At 39.4% G+C, this 19,000-nt stretch overlaps 1 protein-coding gene and 1 long non-coding RNA gene across 2 annotated transcripts in view; one reads left to right on the top strand and one right to left on the bottom strand.

Moving 5' to 3' along the window:
• HTR1F (5-hydroxytryptamine receptor 1F) overlaps window positions 1-19,000 on the bottom strand; it is a 106,205-nt gene that overhangs the window by 40,157 nt on the left and 47,048 nt on the right. Inside the window, exon 2 of the mRNA XM_064727079.1 lies at window positions 17,113-17,213. The gene's annotated coding sequence lies outside the window, so the exon portion shown is untranslated. The remainder of the gene's footprint in view (window positions 1-17,112; window positions 17,214-19,000) is intronic.
• On the top strand, window positions 7,122-18,921 carry LOC135454729 (uncharacterized). Its single transcript, XR_010442184.1, has 4 exons — window positions 7,122-7,235; window positions 13,270-13,388; window positions 14,871-15,304; window positions 18,758-18,921. It is a non-coding gene; the product is annotated as an uncharacterized LOC135454729 (long non-coding RNA).

The following is a 19,000-nucleotide window of genomic DNA, read 5'->3' as shown; positions in this document are numbered from 1 at the left end:
GCCTGAAGAAGGCTGGGCGCTTGCTGGAGCACAGATCAAGTGCTTTCTCCTCTGATGGGATCAGGCCACTTTGGCTACTTGTGTCAAGTCCCTTTCAGACATGACACTGCTTTGATTCCTCCCACTCCCCAGAGGACTGTAATTAAGAAGTTACTGCCTCCCAAGTGTGCAATTATGTTCTCTGAAACCCAATAACCAGCGCTGAGTGTAAAACATCCCCTGCCTCCTGCGTGAGCACCCTTCTGACACATAGGTACCTCAGCTTTGGCAAACTGCAGAGGATGTTTTGTCCCCAGACCATGTGTTGAATGTGAAGTGTTAGAAAGGGGATCAAAAGGAAGACATGAAGTAGGTAAAACACAAATAAGGGTGTAAGTATGCTTGGTAGGTATTTTTGACATAAAAGCTAGAATAAAAGCTCATATGAATGTCTGAGTAGTTGTTGAGTTCGCCAGAAAGGAGGAATGAAAGACTTCCAAGGGCTGCAAGTTGGGGTTTTGATGTTTTGCCAGAGTTTCTGTGCTGTTGACAAAAATAAAATTCAAGGAGTTATTACCCCTTAAAGACTTTTGTTTACACCCAGTTATGCCAGTCCCAATTTTAATCTTCTGCAAAGGCAAAACTCACTTTGTGAAAGTAGTATATACGAGACAGAAATATAATCTGCTGGAAAACTGGTTTTGAACAGTAATCTTGAGTGTTTCACCATGCCAGTGTTACTGTCACATCTGACAAATATTTACTTTTCTCTTGTTTAAGGCACTCCAGCAATAGAAACAAACAATTCCCAGGCACCATTTCCCAACACAGTCAGGATTTGGAGCTAAACCTCCCTTGTTGCCAGGCTTGCTGGGCTCTGGGTGGGCATGAAGCCTGTTTTCATCCCTCCCTCACTGCAACAGCCTTTAGGCTTCCAAATGTGCTTCCCTTGTTTAGACTAAAGAACTTGATTTCTTTGATATTTCTTCTTAGTCCACAGTTTCTACTTATCCGATTTTTTTCCTTGTTCTTTCCTGTGTGCTTTCCAGTATGACCCTGACCCTCCTAAAGTGGTCAAAAATGAACAGAGCAGTCTAGGGTGATGTTTTATGTATTACACTATAATAATATATAAATATAGTGTATTACACTAAAATAATATAATATTTTGTGGGGTTTTCTCTCCCCTCTCCAATAGCATGGCATTGTTTGTGATCCCTTAAATCCTTCTCTGCAGAGTCCCTCACAACCCTGCTTTGTACAGGTGATTATTCCTAACTCAGTGTAGTGCTTTGAAATTCGCTATGGACAATGAATGAGACAAATGTTTCTTTTTAAATGGGCTGTTTCCTCCAGTTTGCCCACATACGTGCTTGATTTAGGGCTGAGTTGTCAGAGCTGTGCCACAATCAAGGACACTTTTTACCAGAAAAAGGCAATTGTCTGTGCTTGAACTGTTCTTCTAGAAGAGGACTTGCAGCTCAGAAGACAGTAATAACTTTCAGAGAACGTTAAAAATGAAAAAAAAAAAAAAAAAAGAAAAATAAAAGAGGAGTATTCCAGGGGAAAAAATGAGTATATAGTTTTAAAAGTCAGGTTCATTGCCTAGTGTCTTTAAGTAGTATATTTTCTCAGTTCTACAAGTCATGGCAACTTCAAATAAATTAAGTATAAACAGTTAGGCTAGTTCCACACCAAGGATTAATGGCAACACATTGAGAAAAAAAACAAGAAGTAAACTAAGCAAAAAGTGAAGGAAGCACTTAACTTTGTTTGGTAGATGATTCTACTAAATTAAAATGTAATTAATTTTACTAAATTCTGACTTAGCTAATGAGCATAGTTAACAAATATACAATAGAATCTTCAATTCCTTCACTTCCAAAATTACTTTTGGAATCATTCCTGCTTTCTACCTGCTGTTGTCATGCCTGAGCTATGAAGTCACTTGTAAGAACTAACCTGGAAATATGTTAGAAGCACTGCAGTTATTCCAGCTGCTTTGAGCAGGGAAAAGTGATGCATACATAATGTTCTAGTTAGTATTTCTTCAAAATGTGTCCTGAGCGTTGTTAGAAGCACTGGGAGCAAGACATGAAAATAACAGCATTATCTGGCTTGCAGACTTCTACCTTCCAAATATAACTTCAATATGAGTCTATAAACCTATTTTTTGGGAGGTATCCCTTCAGTTCTGTTACCTGTACCACTAGTTAATTCTTGTATTCAAAATAAAAGGATGAAGAGAGTATTTTAGTTCTGAATGTGCCCATTTCTGAACAGAACAGGGAGCACTACAATATTTGTAGTAGTCTGGCTGTTTCTTAGTTAATTATAAACATCTGGTCAAACTGGCATCCCTATGACTGTGCTTGCTACAGAATATAGTATCTTCCTTCTGCTTCCTGTTGGTTTTCAAAGGGATTTCTATTTCCTACAAAATAGCTGTTAGTGTTGACAACAGCTCCTTTTAGCTTGAATGTTCCTGAATGGGTGAAAAGAATCTAGATTTGCACAACAGAAGGTAAAAAATCTAATTTAGGCAAATATTTTAAAGTGTTGTTGAATATATTGAAAAACCATCCCACACCTAAAATGACAAATGCCTGTATAGGACATATCAGCACTCTGCTGTCACATTGCAATATGTTGTATGACATTATTGGATCTCCAGGTTTGCTAGAGAAAAGTGAAAAGGGAAATAGAATTGCTGTTTCATACCTTAGAGAGGAATGTAATCATCATGAAATTCATTCAGGTGCCAATGCCTAAATCCATCCACATATTTTCCACTCCTAATGTGATTTTGACTTCCTGCAGCTTTGCAAAACACAAAAAAACCCTCAAACCAAACAAAAAAGAGTTGTCATGCTGATTTTGTGCCTTAGGATGAATTGGTAATGAAAGGGAAAAGAAACTAAAGGCTTCAGGATTAGACACTTGCCTCTGGATCTTAAAATCAGCTTTAGTCCTCCTTCTGTTCTAATATCAGTTACCAACTCTGAAGTCACTTAAGGCTCTTGTCCCTCTGTATAATCTCAAATGCTTGACTTGAGAGCCCATCTCTGATTTGCAGGAGTGATAAGGTGATGGGAAAAGCTGATATCCAGGAGGTTTAGAGTAAAACCAGAGGGCTGGGCATTACTAAAACCTAAGGCCACTGCCCTTGGGGGTTGGGGCAGAGGCCTTCACTGGATTTTGGTAAAATCTGTAGCAATGAACACCACTGGAAAACAGCATGGGCATTTCTAACTCGCTGTGGGGTAAAAGTATTACCTTCCCAAATAGGTCTAAAAATGCTGCTTATGTAACTTTTGTGTTTTTACAATGTGATTGATGGGTTTTTCCTTTAGAATTTTCACTATGGGTGTTTACAGTTATTTATTTTACGTTTCTGGGCAAGAGAAACCTATTTAACTCAATGTCAGAGAATAAATTAAGTCATCCTTCAGTATGTCACTTTTAATCTGGAGATCACTCTGAAGATATTTTTCATGATTTTGCATCTAGAAATATCAGTCTGATAATTTGTCTAAACTCCTTGAATACCATCTCTTACAGATACACTTATTTAAGGAAACTTATGGTTTAAATTTTGACTCCACTGTGTGTAAAATATGTTTCTTAAAATTCTTCTATCGTTTACAGAGATAAATATTACTATATCATTTTATGACCTTTACTGTTATCTTATTTAGAATCCTAGGAAAATCTGAAAAAGCTAATTTGATTCTAAAATAATATATGTTAATTATATTTAGCTAGCAGGGTACTGTTTTGAAATTATAGAAATTTAGCTGAGATGCACAACTTTCCTGTTTAATTCTGTCTTACCCACAGACCAGATAGATGGCTGCTTGACTTCCTAAATTTTGATCCCGATGTGTAAAAACAACCTCCACCTCTCCCATAAGAGGGCTGGGAAAAGCTGTGGGATATTGTTATGCCTCATAAATCCTATCTTGTCATGGTTTCACTCCAGCTCTCTTCCCTCTTTCCCTCATTTTCCTGAGGAGGTGCTGCCCTTGCACTCTGGCTGTGTTGCCTTTTTGCCTCCTGTTTTATTATCCACGCTGTTCAAGCACTAAAATTTGCTCTCTTAAAGAACAAAACAGTTTCTAACAGGATGAACCTGAACACAAAAGCCTACAGGTTTTATGCCTGAGAGTAATGACAGAGGGCAGCTGTGTCACACATATCTGTCCCCCTCCAGAACATCCTTTGTATCCAAATTCTGACTCCCTCATACCACAGCACAGCCATGTAATTCAAGTGTCATGGTGTGAAAATGTTACTCTGCCAGGTTAGGATGGGGGTTTTCATCTTTTTAGATTTATCTGAAAAAACCCCAAGTATGTGATAAGAATTATATATAATAACTGTGTTTTGGTGCCACAAGAGCTACCAGCCTGAGGGAGAATATCTGGGAGATGATTACAGGCTCAAATCAAACATTGCTTTGGCCCTGAGTCATGGCTGCAGCATTTCCCACCATAAAACACTGGCAAAAGGGCTGGCCCAGCAGGTGCCAAGTCTGGCTCTAAGTCTGATTGGTGATTGCTCTGGGGCTCAAACTTTGGGTCAGCTTTACTGGGCTGACCATGAAACTGAGTGAAATGAGTTGGGGTGATGAATTGTGCCCTCCTAGAGAATCACTCATTCCAGCTGCTGTCCTCTAAGCACACTCACACCTGACAGTCTTTATCTCTGTTGTTGGCTTTTGCAAATAGGGATGATAAGAACTAAAGGGCAGAAAATTGCCCCAGCACCTATGGATAAATGTACAAATGCAGTGCAGGCAACATTTCCCCCAGGAACTTTTCTGGTCTACCTCATTTTCTCCTGGCCATGCAGAAATTTTCCATGACTTTCCAAAAAATTAGTTATTGTCAAATTGTTTGCTCCAGATGATGCCAGGTCTGGGCAGCCTGAGACCATCTACACCAGCTGGTTTGGTGGCTGTGTTTCTTTTTGCTGGTGTGCTGCACAGAGACCATTTCCATGTGGCTTCAGGTGCCTTTCCTACAATTTCAGTGTTTTCATTTTCTAAATGAAGACTAAATTCTAGATATCTACTTCTCCTGTGTAGAAAATGACATATACCTCATATAGGGATATCCTAAACTGGAATGGGAATTCCTGGTTTCCCTTCAGTCTTCCATGTTAATTTACACCTTGGCCTCTGGTGATAATTTTTAACTGAGGTGTTACACTTCCAACCCTTTTGGCTTCTTACATGCTGCTGAACATTGGCTTCACTGGTGCATTTATATTTGTAAAGGAGTCACTACAGAGCAAGCAAGGTCAAAACTGTCACTGTTGCAGATGAAAAATAGAATTTCAAATAAATGGGGAGATTAACTTTTTCCTTTGAAAAGCAACTCTATTTTTCAGGAATAAAATACACCTCTAACTGCAACAAGAAAATAATTTTCACTAAGTTACTAATAAGTGCACTTTTGAAATGTGCACGCATTTGGACTGAGATGTCTGAAGTGTGCTTGAAATTTATCTAAAGTATGGTTCTAAGCATGTAAGATGGTGAAAAATAGTATTTCTGTTTAGTAGGCATGGGTGGTGTTATCTAATAACATAAGTTTGAATTCACACAGTAACATTTAAAATCTATTTATAAGTGAAAGACTAACATACAGATGAGTGAATATAGGTCAGAGAGGGGAGTTAGAGAGAATGGGAATAATAACACCTCTGGCTACATGGGCTGATGAAGCACCACTGCTGCCAGGGAAAAAGGTTCACAAAAATAGCTTGGTGTTTAAGTAAATTGTGGCTGCTTGCAGCAGAACAAAATACCAAACATTCTGAGCTTTACAGCCCTGCAGACTGCCTGAGGAGCTTTGTATTTCATCCCAGAGGCAGACATAGAGTGCTTATTATTCAAATACCCACCACTTATCCCTGATAATGCTTTCAAGGCATACCTGACTGAACTGTAAAAATCCCAATCTGGTCAAGTGCTGGTTTAATATGCACAGACACTGGCTTGCAAATCGCCATGGATTGTTTTCATGAACTACAGTTTTACTATCAAGATTTAATTAAGAAATGTATCAGAGCCTTTGGAAGAAGTAGGGTTGTTGGGGTGTTGGACCAGTGCAACGTGTGACGTAAAAATCTGTGCACTGACCAAGCTGCCTTCCCAAAAGGGAAAAGGGACAGGATTGCTTAAAAAAGCCACCAAGCCCTTACCTATAATGGACATGGTGCTTTTACATCATTCTCATCACTGTGAGCCACATTATGTAGCTGGGATTTGATTGTATTAACCTACATATTGCAGTCTTGAAAATCCTGGGGAAAGGACACATTTTATGGCACTATAAAGTCATCGTTTTTCTGCTGCTGTATGAAGATTATTACGTTCCCTGAAAGCACATAACAGATTTAATCCGAAATGGGATGTATTATTTTTTTCTGTACAAGCAAGCTGTCTGGCAGGCAGCAGGAAATAAAGAGAATGATTATTATTAGGTTTTAGTGACTTAAAGTAATATTTGTATAAATGCATATACATAGAACCACTAAAAACATCCCCACAACAAAAAATATTAAAGCTGATATGTTGATTTTCAATGAAGTTTTGAAATAGTGAAGCCTAATGGGCAGCCAGACATCATTCACAAATACAAATTAATATAAATTAAGAAATGTTTCTGCTCTAAACCTCATGTGTTAAACCTAATCAGTATTTACTGTATTATCTCTGAATAGAATAAGGACAGCACATTATCTGTTTCAGTAATGCAAAGTTAATTTTAGCTGTCAGAAGGTTGGAGTCAAAGACCTATAAAAGAATATATTTCCTGAGTGAAATCTAAAGGGACATTTTAATTTGTTTCTGTTCCATTGCTTCTGAATAAATTGTTTTGAAGCAGATAATGAATTCATGTAAGTGCTAGTCTTCTGTTCTGGTCCTAAAATTTCTAAAAGCATTTCTAAGAAAGCTCTTTTTTCCTACTTTTCAAGCATAACCAAACACATTGGGGTTTTTTTTCAGTGTTAAAATGCCTTTGTGAGGGCAGTTCAAGCAAGAGTTTTCAAAGTTCAAATTACTTTAAGTAAAATTTATACAGTTGTGTCAGACTTGTTTAAGATGTTCAATATGCATTTAAGTATAATTTTCAGGGCTGTAACTATGTTAGCTGTTTCCAGATGCTCACCATGGGGGAGGAGAATCCTAAACTTGGAGAAAGTTTCTGAATTTTAATTTGCACTAGCAAGGTGATTATTTGAAGGTAAGTGATTTAGAGCTGTTGAGAGATGAAGTGTGCAAGCAAAAGCCTCTCCTGCATGTTTTCAACTCACTATAATGCATATTCAGCTTCTGAGGCTCAAAGCTGCAAATTTGTCTTTTACCTGTGCAAGACAAATTACAGAGAAATTTCAGCGGAAGTAGCAGGGAAGGTATTTGCAAGCATGGTTTTAATAACAACACACACCCCCTACTACTGAATTCATGAAACCCTGGCTGGGAAATTATTAAAACTGCAGCACTGATCACCACAGGATGCTGAAACAGCCAACACTAAAAATAGATGGGAGACAAATCACAGCAAATTCATGGGTAAGGAACCACCACTGTTACCTGAACTCTACCGGTAACGTCCATCCCAGGAATTCCTAAGATGTTTAGAGCAGGACTATTCCAGTGTGGTATTTAGAAAAGTCACAGAGTGAATGTTTTTTGGGTCTTAGTGAAAAATACCTGTGTAGTGACATGGAAGAACTTATTGGTTCATAGCAGTGAATTATAAAGAACTTAACAGGAGCAATGCTCTGTTTAGTGCTTTGGGGTTCTTGCATGCAAACTGGAAAGTTTTTGCCAGATTGTTAATTGACTGAAAGGATTCCTCTAGCCTTGGAGAACCAGGCTGAAAAGTTTTCTGTGGCAAAGCAGCAGCTTCCCCTTTAGTGATGGATTCTGGCCCTGATGAGCCAGAGGGCTCAGTCACTCCCCTCCGTGGCACAATGACTCATTTCCCTGGCTGCTGCTGTAAGCTCTGCCTTCCTTCAGCTGAGAATAAGTGAGGCTGTACCAGAGCTTGTAACACACTGAGCTATAAAATCTGTTGCTAAACACAAGTCATTTTGTGTCTGAGGCTCATGAGGGAATGGGAGGGAGATACCAGAGTTGGCAAGTTAGCCCAGCACTTCAAAGGACAAAAAGCCCCTAGTTAGTTTGACTTCCTTAGGTTTTCTTCTAGATGTCTTATTTTTTCCTAGCTGGATGCCTAGATAAGCTCAGGAAAGTGGATACTCCCCTCTTTTCCACAAAATTATGACATTCCTTTCTGTAGGATAACCTGTTAAATTTTGCCACTACCTCTTTCTGCCCCTGGAGTATCTAAAATACCAAGAAATGTTCTTTGAATATCCTTCAGATTAGAAGGCTGATTTGTTTGAAACAGGCACGAGGATCCTCTGTGCTTCTGCTGTGCTGCACCCTCTGTGTTTGCAACACAAGTGACCATAGCCCAGCCACCCAGAACGGGCAGCAGCAAGGCACCAAACCCCCAAACCCTCCCTTGCTCCCTTCTTACAGAGCTTGCAGAAAAAAAAAACCAAACCCAGAAAAACAAGTGGAGAGCACAGGGTTCCTTCAAACCCATGCAAAGGTTGGTTGGTTTGTTTGTTTGTTTTCTTCTCTGCTTTCCAGTAAGGACAGAAGCTGGTGAAAGCACCAAGCTGCCATGCTTGATGGAAAAGTTATTAAAAGCTGGACCCACAGCTTGCAGTCCCAGAGAGGGCTCTGCTGGCCTGCCTGCTTTTTATACCACAGAGAAGTTTTTCTTACTTGTGTTGTTTCTGTAGGGTTGTGAGCCCAAAACACAGTTTAAACTGCTTTGAGTCAGTACCTGAGGACAGCTGGGTAAGGGAACATACATGTGTTGGGTATAGAATAAAACAGCTGCCTGTGGAAACATTCTTAGGGCTGCAAGTTTACAACTGAAGGGGTATTTAATGGGCAGCAAATGTAAACTATTAAATCCCAACCTATGTGGCCTTCAATTATCTGGCATAACTCCAGCTTCTGAAGGGCTTTAGTTAAATTGTTACAATTCATCTGGTTAAGAAAGACCACAAGTGTTTTCAAAACCACTTTTCCCCAAGCCTTCACTTTGCCTATTCATACTGAAAGCTCTCTAGCAAATGGACTACTTATTATTGTATTTTTGTGCAGTATGAGTGCCTGGGTTTGGAGGCACTACTGCAATAACTCAATTATAAGCAAATAACCACTTCAGGGTAATTCCACACAGACCTTCATATTCACATTTTTGTACCTCAGATACATTCACAGCTTGCTCAGTGCATCAATTAATTAAGCTAATCTGAACCTACTTATGACAAATGTCTCTAGCTTCCAAGTTGTGGAACTGTTTTATCTTTTTGAAACATAAATTGCAAATTTTGAAGGTTGGGGCTTATGTTTATGGATCTTAAAGCAGTGAAAGAGATGGGAAAGAAAAAAGACCAAACCCAGCAATATCCTTGTCCTGGTGAGCAAGAGCAGCAAAACTGTCAATTTTTGCCTTTTCTTCTTATGGGTCAGTTCAAAATCCATCTCTCTGAGTAGCAGCTCAGCATCTGGCAGACAGATTTGTTGCCAAGTAGTCCATTTCTATTATTTTAAGTACCAGCCTGAATCCACAGCAGGTTTCTCAGCTGCTTCCTTATTTTACATAATTAATCAGTGCAATAACTGCTAAACTTTAGAAATCGTTTTATGGAGGTGATGACCAAGATATCTGAAGACATGAAATTGAAATGCAGGTTTAATGTCTCCTCCTAGTCAAACACAGCATATTTGTGTTTTAGGGTTGCCTTTTTGTAAGCTGCAATAACAAAATGCGAACTGCTTACTGATGCAATTTGCCATAATAATATTTAAGTAGGTGATCTTCTGTAGTTTTGTTTTTTTTTGTTTTTACTATCCTATCTACTCTTTCAGATACAGCTGAAGGCAGGATGCGTGTGTTTGTCCAGCTTAGCAGTATACATATTTATAATTTAAAGCCAAATCCTGTTCCAAAGTAAAGGAAATAGTATTCTCATAAGAGACTCAGAGAACTGGACCTTTGTTTGCCTGGCCAAGTAAATACCAACTCACTGAAGGAGTGTAGAATTAAATCTAAGTTTCCAGCTTGGTGCAGGGATAGGTGAAGATCTGATGATCACTGTCTCAAAATTTCCATTCCAAAGCCCTATTTCTCTACTGTTCTCTACTTTTTAGCTAACCTTAAGCAGCTGGTTGAAATTTCTGTCTGCCTTGGGTTATTTTCTTTTCAGCGTAGGAAAAGAAGAAAGAAACATTTCCAGGAAATATACGTTAGAATATTTTCCAGCAGTCATGTTTTTCAGAGGCAGGCAGAGAAAAGTTCAATTGCTCTTGTCACTGTAAAATGTCAGTGAATATTTTTCTTGGCTGAGAAATTCTAGCTGTCTTTTATGACCCTGACATCTGACATAGGATGACCTTGCTGGTGGCCTTGACATCTTTGTGGAAGCTCAATTAAATCTGAGCAACAGAAAAATAAAATCTCACAAAGTGTACAGGCTTAGTACAGACTTCATAGATTTTTGAGAAATGAATTCTGCAAAAAATGCCAGTGTTAAGGTCTGTTGCCTCATAGGAAAACCACAATGCATTGTATTTCCATTCCATCTCCAAGCTATCATCAGTCTCTTAGGTGCTCCATCATCTCCAGCATGTCAGCAGCTGATTCCAAAGGATCCTGTTTTGTCAAACAGCTCTTTGTTAGCAGTTTAATCTTTGGAAGCTGCTCTGGGTCAGAGAACATCAAGAAATCCTGTATTTAGAATAAGTAATATTTACATTTGGCTGCCTTGTATTTTTTCTCTACAGAAATATTGATCTTTCTTCCCAAGAAAGGACCTGAAAGACCCCAGGGCACAAGTTTCTAATGACAGGCTCAGATAAAACCCAACACACTCTTTCGGGACAACATTTACATGCAAGCTTTGATTTTTATGGATTATAGCCCTTAGCTGTCATGGGAGACAAAGCTCAAAACAGCACAGACCTTGTCAAAACCTCTGCAGCAAGGACACTAAAAGCACCCAACAGCTGTCACATACAGGAACCCCTGGAATTTGCTGCTCACTAAAGAGTGGCCAGCATTTCTTGAACAGACCATGCTACCTGTTCCCCTGCACTGGGGATGTTGCCAAAGGTATTTGCTTATGTTAATCTACCCTGTGAATTAAAGGTGAATTTAATTTAAAAAATTAAAATTTTTTTCTTTCCCATGTTTCTGATAAACTCCTCTTCCTGAAGTCACCAACTCCTACTGAGTGAGGAAGTTTCATGCACCTGTTTATATAAAGGGAAACAAAACTGTCATTTCCTAAGTTTTTCAGCTTCTTTTAGTAGAATTCCTCTCACCTCCTTTTATATCTCTGCCTAAGCTAAAAGCAATCTGTGCTAGACAGGTACTCTTTGGCACTTTGGGCACCCTTTTTGGGAGAGGAGTGAAGCAAATACTGGGGTGAGATTGTGCTGACCTATTTACACCAGATGCCTTGCACCTCACAGTGTCTGCTTCTCTCTATTACTGCAAAAAGAAAGTTGGAGTGATTGGTTCAAGATGTCTGTCTTTGGTGAGTTAAATTCTAACCTTTATTTGCAGGTACTCAAATAAGGACCTGAAAATAAAGGCTAGAATTTAGCGTTTAAGTGTTTAAGCTTTGACTGAGAATAAGGAATAATTGGCAATTTTCTGGTTGAAAGGTGTTGTTGTGATAGTCAGCAGGAATGGGTTCTAATAGATTTTAATTGATCCAGCTTAGCTGTACCTACCCTATCTGCCCTAACTGAGCTTTGTTTAATTCAGCTAAACGTGTTTAGGTGATAACACTGTGCTCAAAACAGGACACAAGCTTATCAAATATTGTAGTTAACATCATTTTTAAAAACACATTTTCAAAGTCTGAAAATTTCTTCCCCCTGTAATTATAAGTGTATGCATTTTACTGAAGTAGCAGCAACTTGCTTTTCCTTATCTTAACTGTAAATGACCCTATTCATTTGTAGCTAAAATTGTCCTCCCCAGAGTGCACTGGCTTCAGCAGGATTACAACTTGCATGATTTTAGCTGATAGACTCTCCTGCAGATACATAACCTAAAGAAGTAACACATTCCTGGCAATACATGATAAAAGAAGCGCTTGGCAAAGGTCAGCTTTTCAGATGTTTCATGGAAATCTCATTAAGTACAGTCTTCTGATAGGTCCTCTTCTTCTGCCTCAGTGTCTGTACCAATTGTCCTGAATTTCTGATTGAAGTTGGGCATCTCAGTGACTTTTCTAACAAGTTAGAAGGTTCCAGTATAATTAAAATAACCTCAAAGTCAAATTTAACAGGTGAGAATTTTGATAAAACTCTTTGAATTAACTCTATTGTATCCAAGTAAAACAATCTTTAAATTATCAGTCCTTCTGAATGTAGCTAAGCCTGCTAAGATTTGAGTGAATGTCAGGCAAATTCCTAAATATTTGAACAAAAAAGCCTTGCTGAAGCAATTTTTCTCTATTAATGGTACCTATGCCAAAATGAAACCCTTGTGCAAGCAGGGCCTATCTTCTTTTCAGTTTTCCATTTTAAATCCAAAGTTTCCCTTCATTTCAGCTTTCTATTTGAAATCCTAACTTTTGTCTGCCATGATGACTTGTTGTTAAGCTGCTGTTAAAAGTCTAGGTTGGTGCATATCTTAAAAGACTGCAGGTAATGGAGATCAGAAAAAGAAAGTAGATGATCCAAAAGTTTTGATGATCTCTAGCTCAGTGCTGAGGGAAAACTCATCACTACCAGCATTGTTTCTGCCTACAAACTCCAGAAATGGTTTAAGCTGAGCCCCTACAAACAGAGAAATGTTAATATTTATGTGGTGACATTTTGTTTGACCATCAAGCCAGTTTTCAGCTGACAGACTGCTGTAAAATAAAAAGATGGACAGCAACTAAAAAAGAATAAAATTAAGCTGTGTATTAGATATGAATCAATTACAGAGTGAGATGACAAGCTCATTCTCTTTCCTGCTGGAGGTGGGGAAGCAGAGTACTCCATGACCTTGAGGTTTCTTTCAGAGCACATTTGCTTTCCTTACATGCACAGCAATATGTGAGCTTAAAGGCTGGCTCTTAAAATCTGCATTACATTCCCCTTTAGGAAGTTGTAAGTTACAGAGAGTCTTCATTCATGTTTTAGAAGAGTCTGTGTGCCAGTTTTCTGCTCTTGTACTTGTTCAGGATGCTTGATCCCAGCATTACAGAGATCCCTGCAACCTCTGTTGCATTGCAAGGCCTTGGAGTGAGGTGGCTGCCAGGAGGCTGAGCAGTAAGGACACATCAGCTCCAAAGAGCTAATGGTGAGTTCCATGGGGCACTGCAGGGGTTAAACTCACTGCCATCCTCTCTGCTCATGTGCAGAAGGACTTGTGTCATGTGAGCTTTTGGTCAGCACAAGCCTGCAGGATGCCCTTGCCCACTTCAGTAAACTTCAGTCACTTGTGTTGTACTGAACTGAGAAGGAAAGCCCTGCAAATTTGAAACCTAGAAGTAACCCCCATGAGACACTCAGCTGTCCCAAATATAGCTGGGACAGCTCAATGTCTGGTGAGGGCCCCAGTGGAGGCATCACTCCATTGGGGATGTGAATTCCTGTGGAGAACCCTCAGCCCAAGTCACAGAGAGTATCTCCTGAGACACCAAAGAAAAAAATAATGGAGTCCATTCAAAGGCAAGTAGGTGGTAAATGTTTCCATGGATTACAAAAGATGAAGTAGCCCACCAGATGTTGGAAGATGCAAGTACTTAATCCATAGAAGAAAAAAGCTGCAGGGATATCTCATGCCTCTGGAAAACTGCAGAAGGACAGACTTCACAAGCCCAGTGCTGTCCACTGACTCAGCTTCAGTCTCAGCCTTATTGAGGGGTATGAGATACAGGAACAGTCTACCAATATGCTGGTAATTTAAATGACAGATGCTGATAAGTACTTTTTTCCCTTCCTGCCTGAGCTTTACTCAAATTCTTCCATTAAAATATATAATTGAGTACCTAGACAGTTGCATTTTGATTTGCATCTCTTGCCAACCCAATATATCTTTCAGATAAGCCTTTCATGCATTACTTTTAATAATAATGTCTTAAATTAAAAGGCTGCTTCCATCAGCATAATGAAGCAAGATAGCCAAGGAAAATAGCTATGTGCCTCAGAAAATCATTAAAGTAAGAAAAAAAATCCATGAAAAAGGGATGATAATGAGAAAATATTGAGCCTCAAAGATGACAATACTGAAAGGAGAGACTGCATTTAGGGCTTACTTACTGTATGGGAGGGGCTGTTTTTCCAGAGATCTTGCCTTTTATTTTTTAATTCTAACAAATCACATAAAATTTTGGCAACTCAGTTACTTTTAAATTGCCATAGGCATCTAGGAGTTTACTAGCACAAAACCTGTGCCTGATAGTGCTATCAGGGATAATCCTTTATGCTACTTATGTAAGTGTTAGTTTTAATGATTTCCCTTCTTCCAACACTGAGAAACCTACAACTTAATAATGACAAACACTAGAGCTGCTCAAAGAAGGCAATTTATTGTAATCAAGATATGCTTTCTAATTACCCTCCTGGTCTCTATTTAAGCTGCAGATTGTGCTACTTATATTTATCTTAGAAATGCGTTGTCCATATAAAATCCTTTTTTAAAAAGAAATATTTGAAAAGGTACTGAAAAATATTATAGAGATTAAAAGGAACTTGCACAGTGAGCACTAATGAGGCACGTGCTTGCCTTTGAATTGCATTCCCTCTTCCTCTCCCTCCCATCTTTATCTCTTATCTTCAGGCAGCCACGGCAGCGTTAAACAAGACAAGCAGTTCCCATCTGACTCCTCTCTGCCTGTGTGCTGAGCTGTGCCGCTGCTCCTGGCAGGCTGTGGGCACTCAGGGACACTCGGGGGCTCTGCAGGAGGAGCTGACACACATCCAGCCTCAGACAGGTGCTGTAAACCTGCTCCCTGCTCGCCGTGACTACGCAGAGACAAAAGGCTCTGCCTGGGACACAACAACCCTTGGCTGCTGGAGCACAGATGGTGTGCAAGTGCTTTGTGTGACACGAGGTGTTAGAAAGTGCTCAGCTCACTAACGTGCTGTCAGGACCTGTTTTCTCCAAGCTGCCAGCCTGTCATTGTCTTTTGGAAACCAGCATGCAGCCAGGAAAACCATTTCCATCAGAAACAGAAGCTCTGTTTATACTTCACTTTCATTTTCTCCTACCAGGTAATTTCTCTCTCTAATGTCACCACAGGTATTACAGTAGAATTAAGGAACAGCCAAAATTTCTCTTTCATTACATAAAAACCCATAACTAGAAGAGAGAAATTAGGTTTTAAAAATGACAAGAGTAAAGGAAAGAGAAGCTTTCAAACCCAGCATTCCCCACACCTGAATCTGCTGAACTTCCCAGATACAGTATAAAAGTCTTCCTTTTCTCTATGAATTGTAGAGCTGGCAGCTGGAGGAATTCCTGGCCAAGGTAAAATCCAGCTTAGAAGTAGGAAATAATACAAGTTTGGGAACTTTGTCTTTCTGTATATGTTCTTCATGGAATCAGCAAGGGCTTGGAAGGGCTGAAATTCGCCCCTATTCTGATCTATTTTTGACTAAAATCTGTTGGTTTCTTAAACAGTACCATGAACCAACAGGATGACTTTAATCCATTTTAGAGCTACCCAGTGACATTTTTAATTTTTTCTCTTATGACAAATGCAGCAACCTTGTCTTTACCTCTTACTGTAAGACTTTAAAAAATGCAATTTGCTGTATCTCTCAGAGTGTGGACACAATCCTGAGATGGTAGGGGTCAGAACTTGTGTAGATATAGATGAGGGTAAGGAGAGCTGAACATGGGAACACATCAGCCTTAAGGGTCTTTCTTCCTCTAGCAAAAAAAAAAGCAAAAAAAAACCCCATGTGGTTAAATACCTTAGAAAGTCTCTGAATGTCAAATGGTGGCACATGAATACTCTGTCTCAACATATGGAATTTTCAGGTTCATTTATGAGCAATCATATTTCATGTTCATTTGCTCAGGCAATTAAATGATTGCTGAAGATTTACTTTGTTTCTTTTTGCTTGATTATTCAATAACATTATTATTATTTGCTTTATTATTCATCTCAGTGTTAAATGACAATTTTTTCTCATGATATTGTTGCAGGAAGATTTACCCTTCTGTTTTTAAACATTTTTGTATTCAAACTAATTGAATACATTACCACTGAAATGTTATCAATGTTAAGCTGTTATATTTGAATGATTGCAGGAAACAAGGATTTTGAGATTTCACCTTTGTTGTTAAAAATCTACAATTAGGCTATGGAAAACGTTACTTGGTGAAACTGCACAAGGCAAAACCAGAAATAAAATCAAGCATATGGTGGCTAATACAAAAATGGAGAAAAGTGTTCTCACAAAATATCTTTGTGCTGCTGGGCTTTCCATCTTCAAAATGTCTTGCAAAGGTTAAGTCTTTAAAATATATCTGTGCAATGAAGCATTATATTGGCACCATTGTTTCTTTCCCCTCAGTTAAAGTAGATGTTGAGTGTTTAAATGTCCAAGGCTGTGGAGAAGGTCGCTCAGATCTAGCACTGCAGGCTAAGCTGCTTCTGCAGTGCCTGAATTTCTCAGACTTCTTCATTTATTCAGTCATCCTTCTGTCATCCACTGCTTTGCTTTTCTCAACTGATTGTCCTCTTTGACACCTTTTCCTGGCTGGACTGCAGCTTTCCACTGCACTCAGTGTGCTCAGATTGCCCCATTAAGCCTTCAATAACCCCACGGGTCAACCCTCACTTGGCTGTGTTTCCCTGCTCCCACTTGAGGCTTTTTGCAGTGCAGACTTTTCTCTCCTCCTGTTTTACTTTAAGGAAAGGTCAGTCTGGCAGAGGTCAGCAAAACTCTGTATTCAACCTGCTTTGCAGAACCCCTATGGAAGACCCAACCAAATGAATTTGATCTCTAAAGCAGGTTCATCCCAAACACATGTATAAAGTCTCTGTGTGTCAGGGTAGAAAGCAACTCACCATCTCCTGTGTCAGGAATCACCTTGGAAAAGCTGCCTCTGGGAATAGGACTGGTAGTAGGAATTCAATCAGCCTTAGCAACACTGGATACTGCCAAAAACCTGCAAGAAAGCAAAAAAACCATAATATAGGCTCTGTAAATGACAATGAATGATGTCTCCTTCAGGGAAAGGAAAAGATTCTTCAGGCCTAATCTGTAGCTTTCAGGATCTCTCCAAATAGCTGGGAATGATTGTTTAAAAGCTTAGAGACCAGTGCCAGGAGCTCCCCCTGCTCAGAGTTCACACAAGAGCATGGCTGGTGATGACAGAAATACTTTGGAATGAGCTAATGACCAGCAAGGGCCTTGCAGGATTAGACACGCCAGCAATCGACTCCACTTGAGGAACCGGAGAAATTGAAAGGTCTGACTTGTACTTTGCTGAAGATAAACGACCTGTTAAAGCAAAGGGGAAGGAAGTTTAGCCAAACCAGCAGTTTTAGTGTGTCTCAAGCTTTTAGCACCCGGGTGCATCTGTCAGGTTCTAATTGTCAACTCCCACTGACTGCAGCAGGAGCCCAGGGCACTTGGCATTGTGCAGTATTAACCTGCTGTTATTAAGCTAAAGAGATAAACATGCCAGAGTATGTGATGTTTGAACTGCAAGGCATTGTTTCTTGCATTCTCCCAACTTTAATATATTTTTTTCCCAGTTAGCAGTGTCTCACAGCAAGCAACTGCCTAAAGAGGAAACATAATGCAAAAGAATATGCACTGTGAAAAGTCTGCACTGTGAAGTGCAGAAATATATCATTCTACCAAGAGTAGGCTGATTTAATTTTAAATATAAAATCTTTAAATAGCTAATGTGCTTAAAATGTAGAAAATCAGATAACAAAAGCAGTTCTTGTTTCAAAGGAGAATAGCAGTCAGTGAGAAAAATGAATAAAAAGAAGACAAAGTGACAAAAGAAATAAGGAAATATCATTGATTTCCTGGGAAAAAAAGGATAAAACCTAATAATTTTTCACACATTATCAAATAACATGGTAATTTATCCAGAATATAATTATGCTAAGATTTGGCTGTTACTTGGTATCAGATGAGTTCTTTCAGCTCAGAGTGTTCCGGGGCAGGTTTTGAGGGTGGTTTCAGACATGTTTGCTGGAATTATGGCTAATATCCCTGGAGGTGTTCAAGAAATGACTGAATTAGTGCTGTGGTTTAGTAGAAAGTGTGGTGCTTGGTCAAGGGTTGGATTTGGTGATCTTGGAGTTCTTTTCCAGCCTTATTGATTCCATGGTTCTGTGGGCTAGGCTAGGATAGTAAAGGATGTGGCTTCTTGAGGTTGTCAGGGCAACTTTGGGAAGTTCTGGTTCTATTATTGCTAAAGGAAGGGTGAGAGCACCGAGCAAATCCTGAGTTACAACATCAGTGCTGCATGTGTTGCAAAAACTTGGGAAAGTAAAAGCTCTTATACTTTTGTACCCATTCTGCTGGTAGACGTAAGACATTTTTCAAAAATTAAGCCTCCTGCTTAGTACAGAACGTTAACCTTCAAAGTGTAACTTATTGGCAGTAATAACAGAGTTTAAAAAGTAAAATGAGTGCCTGTGCTCTGTTTTTCCCTGCTCTCCTTTGTAATTCAGATTTCTCTTTCTCTAGGCAAGGTCAGAAAGGACAGAAGGCAGAGGGGCCAGCACGATCTGCTGTGGGAATATGCAGCACTCAGGACATAATGATCCACTTGGCTGTGTCTCATTGAGCATCCACCAGATGACCATCAGGAACTGACAGAGGTAGAGGCAGAGTGGCCCTTTTGTCTGGTTTTGTTTGGAAGTTGGTGTAACCATTGCCTCCATCCTTTTCTCTCAGCGCACTCCTTCAGATGTAGCAAAACTTGTCTGA

This window comes from Zonotrichia leucophrys, chromosome 1 (genome assembly GCF_028769735.1).
Source record: "Zonotrichia leucophrys gambelii isolate GWCS_2022_RI chromosome 1, RI_Zleu_2.0, whole genome shotgun sequence".
NCBI classification, from domain to species: domain Eukaryota; kingdom Metazoa; phylum Chordata; class Aves; order Passeriformes; family Passerellidae; genus Zonotrichia; species Zonotrichia leucophrys.
The sequence above is the reverse complement of the archived record's forward strand: the minus strand, read 5'-3'. Positions and strand labels throughout refer to the sequence as shown.